This window comes from Bombus impatiens, unplaced genomic scaffold, assembly GCF_000188095.3.
Source record: "Bombus impatiens unplaced genomic scaffold, BIMP_2.2 scf_0257, whole genome shotgun sequence".
Classification (NCBI taxonomy): Eukaryota; Metazoa; Arthropoda; class Insecta; order Hymenoptera; family Apidae; genus Bombus; species Bombus impatiens.
The window spans coordinates 100,042-107,327 of NT_176676.1; the positions used below are offsets into that span (position 1 = coordinate 100,042).

A 7,286-nucleotide genomic window follows, 5' to 3' on the forward strand; every position below is an offset into this window, starting at 1 on the left:
AAAAAAGTAGCCGCCGGGAAAAAATATTAATTACGATTGAAGAGGTACCGGTGGAAACACAGCCGAAAAGTCCAACTGCGGAGCAGCGCGCTCTGTCAGCGGCGAAAATAGCGATACTTTATTTCGTTTATTACGCCGCGTTTGAAACCCCTTCGCATTTGTACCGTATTGATAACAATTATAAAATATTCGACCACCGCCGGTGGAAACAAAGTGCTTTCGACTATATGTGTCATCGCAAATTTTCCTGCGCGCCTTTCAAGCTTCCCAGGTAATTTTTTGTTGTCAATGTTGCCAAAATATTAATGGCCCTCGTTAAGGGAATTGATATTGTTAATATCATACTCTGACTTTTTCATGCGTCCGCTTAATCGAAACGTAAAACATTCTTTTACATATTTTCAAATCTTTATTCCAAACTATAAATCAATATACCCTGGTGATCGAAATGAAGAGATCTTTGAAGAAACACTGCAGACATTTAGCGCGAAAATTATCGAACCTTGTACCAAACAGGACTCGTACGAAAATATACATAATGCAAGTGAAACGACACCTTCTTTGTCAGACGATCGTAGTTCAATGACAAAAATTCGTATGCTCTGTCTCGACGATACTGTGAGATAGGGTAAACTGTTAACGTTAGAATTAACAAGATACGAATGTATCGACAGAAATGATTTGAATCACAATCATCAATGTAATAACGAAATATAAAAATATTGGTGATTAAAGTGTAAAATTCGTATCAAAGAAACTAACATGAAAGGTATACGATAAAATACATAGTGAGAGGAAAAAAATAAGCTTTCATCTATTTACTTTATCAACGTCATTCAAATATAAAATCAAATGCATCGTAATAAATATATAAAATTATTATCACAACTATGATTTCGTCATATTAATTATTCTGCAAGTCCTAATGTTAAAGAGTTAGAAGTAGAATGAGAAGTGTTTCAATGGCATCCGATTCAATAGCTCGCTAGCTGCTTTACGATTATAATTTCTAGTAGTACGTAGTAAGGAGATTGACCGTAAACTAGTAGCACAATTATCGTGCCGATAAAACTTGGAGAGGGCTTGAAGTAGCAACGTTATTTGAAGAGAGTTCGCTTGATACTGTGTCTGATTATTTCACGAAGGTCAGGTAAGCCCCGACAAACTTTTAACTTTCTACCTGTTTAAGGACAACGTGGACGCGATCGCCGGACCCAACCTACCCCAAGGGGATTCGATAAACGTCCCAACTTTCGATGACGCTCGCCGAGTATCCAGGAATACGTCCAACTTTTTAAATTATCGATCCCCCCGCATTCTGCTGATATAATTAATTCCTGTTGCGTAAGCAGCTTGACATACTAGGAGCAACTTTCGAATGCAAGAATATGATGTATACTTTTATTTTTTCCTTTCACATCAATTTTTTATCGTTTACCGCCAATATAGAAAAAGTAAATGCACCTAATTTTAATTATTGAAATTGAAGTTTTCGATTGAACAGTGATTGACATTTTTGTGTTTAATTAGTTTTAGAGAAAAATATTGTGTATTGGTAAAATGCAATTGTGGAATAACACAGTGCAAAAACAAATCCCATGTTTCTCTATCGTTAAAGTATTTCGTGAATTTATGGAAAATATAAAAAAGATATTTTCAAAACATTAAGGCTTTTTGTTTGTTGAGATATGAGTGAGATTCGAACATAAAAATTACAAGATCATAGTAGGGTGAAAAAGATACACATGATATAATTTTCCCCTAGAAAAATAACTAATTCATACATTTAGAAAATTTCAAAGGCTTTTTCATTAGAGACTCTAGAAAAATTACCTTGTATTGTAAATACATTTAAACTTGATATATGTATAATAAACTGTATACAATATATATTTATAACAAATAAAAAAAGATTTAGAAATTCTCTTATTGCTCAATTAAATTTCCAGCCCCAAAGAAACTTATTGCCAAACATTAATCCGACATTGTAATCGATTGCATACATCACCGTCGTGTGGTGACGTGGCTTTCCAGCCATTAAAAAACTAAAAGCTAAAAAATCGAGGACGGGCAAGTCGTGCATTTTACCTTTTCATCATCCCTTTGCGCCGTGTCTGATTTTTTTTTCTCTCCTTGCTAGCCGAAATCAATCGAACGGGTACGCAAAGGTTTTAGCACGGGCTCGCAATCATTCTCGCCAAAATGCTCAATTATACGCGCGTGGTTCGTTAACGTACCACGCTTTTTATTGCGGCGGCACGTTTAACGCTGAAAATTGATTAATAATCATTCACGGTCCAACTGGCCGACGTTAAAATGCTTCGCTACGAAATAATGGTGGTAGACATACACGCCGTTCGATAGGGTATAAGGGGGTTGGAGGCAGGGTTGGCGGTGAAAAAAAAAGGAACAATGAAACTCGTACGCGGGCGACGAATCATCGACGAAGAGAAAAATCAGCGAGACGAAGTCGACCGTTCGTCCGATATACACTTTGTGTCCCGTGTGTTGAACGTGCGAAACGCGACAAAGGTTTGCCGATTTCTCGAATCGAACTCGCGAGTTTATAATATTTCCCGCGATGTATCCACCAACGATTCTTTGTGAGCGCGACAATTCTTTCGCGAAATGAAGCTCGTTAACGAAATTCTCCCGCGATAATACGATTTTCGCGCGCGTGTCCAACAGAGAGAGAAAGTGAGTGAGTGAGCGAGCGAATGAGTAAGTGAGTGAGTGAGTGAGCGAATGAGTGAGTGAGTGAATAAGTGAGTGAGAGAAAGAGAGAGAGAGAGAGAGAGAGAGAGAGAAAGGGAGAGAGAGAGAGAGAATGTAGGAAACAGAAAACGACCAACGTAGAAAAATTGCACATTGCGACACATACTCCCGTTTTCTCATTCTCTGTGTGAGTACACGTGTACGTGTATTACAAATCGACGAGATATTATATAAACATAAATAATTCGCGTTGCGAAATTTTTCTATTGTGCACCTGACGATATTCCAAATTAACAAGCCGACGAGACGCGATATAGGCACTACCACCACTGGGGGTTGGTTCAATCAGCGCCGTACAACGATATATTGGCAATCAAGCCGGTGAATATTTTTTATACCGCTGCCCCTGTACGATTACAAAGCTGCACAAAGGCTCGGTACGGATTGTCAATTTTCTTAAAATACCACCGGCGAATGTACAATCTCGCGAATACCCACGTTTCAATGCACGAAGGGTGAAGATTGGAATTTGTTGCAATTATTCCCTACCGGATTTTGCATTACCTGTGCATTCGCCTCTGTTTTCATCCTAACATATTACCGATACGATATATTACAGGCGACACTTTGCACTAACGACTGGTAACTTTATCTTCGTGTTCTTTATTCGTGTCTTTGACGCGTTCCGCGTTCAGGATAGACTTCTCCTTATTTTGCTTTGTGAGACAGCTACATTACAATTATTCATTACGGTAAAAGTGTGGAGTTATAGGAAATTCTATCTACAGAAATTTAATCCATTTATTTATTTCATCAATAAGTATATCTATTTATTCTGTTAATTCCGGCGGGCCATCGCTATTATCGCGTCATGTTCCTTTTCCTTTTTTTTTTTTTTTTATTATTGTATTAAGACTCTCGTTATGATTAACCAGGACAAGATATAAATTTTGTTAATTCTGAACAGAAAAATATGAAAATCACTCGTGGCCGAGGGTTCAACGTCCAACTTAGCTCTAAAAAATATCAATTTCGATAGAACCTTCAAATTTATCACTCAGCAATATTTGCCTATTCTCTCTCGAGAAATATGAATCGAACGAGGGTTGAACGGGGTAAAAGGAGCAAAAAGGTAAAGAAAAGAGAGAAACTGGCGTGTATTAATCATTCGTCCCCGTATCCCCGGCTCGTTCGTGCCGTGCGATATATAATTCATGCATATTTACGGGATGCCGGAGGAATAATTAACGAACGGCAGCGCATTAAGGCGCGTCCTGTGTATATATATGTACATCGCACGTACAGTCGGCTTCTTAGAAAGACAATCTAAATTATAATAAATCGATGGAGTACGCACGAGCCTCGATGCTTTCCACCCTCGTTTCTTCTCTCTTTCATCGTGTGTCGATGGTTGGTGGTTGTACAAAGTAATGTTACCCGGCGCGCGGCCTCTTTGCATAATGGCATGGAAATATGCCGGAACGTGTATCGCCATAGTTGGATACAGATTAAGCGTGTTAGAGCTTCGACACCCGGCTAATTCGCGAAAAAGGACTCTCTCCCCGGGGTGACACGATCCATGAATAAATTCGAACGAGCTTCTCTCTCGGACTCACGGTCAACCAGATAAACATGACTAGATATCAGACAGACGACGTTTACGGCGATTTTCAACCAGTGATAAAATTATTTTGCGAGAGAATTTTAAGTCAGGGGATTTAAATACACGGATCTTTTTAGAGGTTTAAAATTCGTTTGTCTTCAGTTCGTGTGGCCTGAATGATGATACAGGCTTTTAGACGATCAGAGTTTTAAACGTAAAATCGGGGAATGAAGATTCTCACTGGTACAAGTGACAGGATTAGGCGAAAAAAGGAAATATATAACGATCTGGAATCCCGCGAATGGTGGAAGTTATCAAACGATTCGAATGCTCTCGCTGCCATTTTTCTATATAAAAGGGGTGAATATCCCTTTTCCGTGGCGCTGTAATTTCGAATTTTCGTCAAAGTCGTACAATGGAGAGCGGCGCTCGCGGCCGCATCGCCATTGGTATCGGGGCATTTCATTGCATAAAAAATAGATAAAGCCCGGTCGATAGGTAACGAACGAAAATAGGAGGCGCAGGAGCAACGGCGGTAGTTCAATTTTTTTTGTACGCAAATTCGTAAACGGCTATGGCCACCCCCATATTAAATGGACGAGGCGAGGGGGATTAGTTGAATGTACAGGCCCGGCCATTTTGCTTGTAAAAGTGCACTCCGATATATAGTAAGCCGTAGAAACGTATGTTTACGGGGTTTAGACATTTCGCATAAATTAATCAGCCGATCAACCCCCCCCCCCTTGCTCGATAGAAGCATACAAACGTTGATTTCCTTCCTGTATCTGAGCCTTTATAATTTCTTCAACGGTTTTACTATGAGAAATATAAATCCCACCTGCATGCTTTGATCAACATGTTATTATATTTAATTTTTTCCTGAAGGTTGGAGATAAATATCGATCGTATTGTAGAAGTATAAGTATAGCGAAAGAGTGATCTTCTATGTACATACCTTTTTAAATCACGTGTGATCTTGTTTGGGTAATAAGCATGCTGATTATAGGGGATACGGATCGAGAGTATACACAGGTGCTTGAAGTAAGAAGAAAATTCATGTAAACATAGGTACGCGGTCGCTTTGCATTTAAATGTAAATTTATACAACGAAAGGAAAAATTTTAGTATGCATGAAATGAATTTTAACCAATGTATCTACGACACTGCGGTTTGTTCAAACCTTAACTGATAAGTTAGATTATCTCAACCTCGTGTTAAACACGCTTCTTAATTATTCACGATCTATTAAGAAATTTCTATAATTCGATGCTAATACGTACACAAAAAACCAGATTTATTTTTGAATATACTTAAAACTCCTGGAATAGCATTTATTTGTAATAAGACTCAATTTTTATGTATATTATAAACTTTAAATTATGCACACGTTTTTCGATAAAACTGATAGCCAAGTTAAATGGTATTCCTATTGATGATTGTTTAATTTTATCGAGTCTTGAAACAAATGTACTGAATAATTATACTAAAAGCTTTAAGCAGAGGTGCGAGTTTAAGGAGATGCAAGAATATTTATATTTCAATCTTGCTCATTATTTTAGTAAGTACGAAAGATTTACAATGCCGTAAGAAGATGTTTAACATGAAAGTGGAACGAAAGATCATGCATACCAACAAGAATTCTCTTCTATTTTGTTCAAACTTGAAGTACTTTTTAGCGTTAGGAAAATAAAATATTGGTTTAATGTGATCGGAAGAATGCATTTAAAAAGTCGTCATGTTTTTCTTTGCGAAGAATAGATATATTTTTTTCTGCCAATCATTTAACAAATATTTTAACCGCACCGGCGGGAATTATGTAACACGCACTTGACTCTCTACTGGAACAACAAACAAATCATTTGGAAAAATTCTTGAAGCGGCAGCCGACTTCTCGTGTGCATAATTCATAACTGCCACTCACTGACTTCGTTACTGTTTCTAATTGTTGTTCATTCATTCCCGTATTTTGGTAGCTGTCTCTCAATTCCGTTAACAAGTTTGTCCTTTCCGTTCTAATTACCTTTGAGTAAACTCCTCGAATTTCGAGTGTCCTAAATATATAAATATTATCAGGACAAAAAAGTTCTTCGCATTCCGAAAATGGATTTACCAAATACCCACAATTGCATCAACTTCAATTATCATTATAGACCTGGCCATTCACTTCCCGTCGGGGTTTGTGTATCTACCATTATCAGATTTCGTTAAAGAGAAATGTAAAATTAAAATACGAAGAGGATTTCCAAGGTAATATAAAATAATTATTAATTTTTAAGAGTAGTAGCGGTATAAAGAGAATAAAATTGGATATTAATTTGTATTGAGTGCGTATTCTGCTTGCACGAAAACTTGCTTCAGAAAATTGATCAACTTTTTACGAAGTTTTGAATATTGTAATTTTATATATTACGGAAATTTGGTTCAGAGAAATTTATTTCGCACAAGTTTCCAAGTTTTTACAAAGTTCCGAAACTTCAGTGGTGAGTAAGTTAACAACAAAAATTTGCTTCGGAAAGCTAGCCAACTTTTTTACAATGTATAATAGTAAAACTTCACTGATAGGGTATTCAGAAAACCTTGAAATACTTTAGAAAACCTTCCAATTTTGCTACAAACTTCATTGATAAGTTGACCACAAAAATTTGCTTCAAAGAACTCAAATTTTCCACAAAATTCAGGATTCCAAAGTTTCCACAAAGGACCAAAAATTTTACAAATTGTAAAACCTCACGGACTGATTTTCCACAAAAATTTTCGACAGAGAACTCTAATTTCCGGGAGATTTAAAAACGTTAGTAGCAAGCTTGGAACAATGCTAAAACACACGAGGGTTACAAATACAAATTTCTGGAGAGCAACGCGTCCCCTATGCAGCTAGGGTAGGAACACGGAAGTTGGAGGCCCCGCCGGTAAAATAAACTGAAATTTTCGAGTTATTGCAACTCCAATAAATCGAACCTGGGGGGGG

General features: G+C 37.3%; 1 protein-coding gene across 4 annotated transcripts in view; it reads right to left on the bottom strand.

The window, feature by feature from the left end:
• LOC100741939 (POU domain, class 6, transcription factor 1) overlaps positions 1–7,286 on the bottom strand; it is a 218,579-nt gene that overhangs the window by 27,038 nt on the left and 184,255 nt on the right. The gene's annotated exons all lie outside the window — the stretch shown is intronic.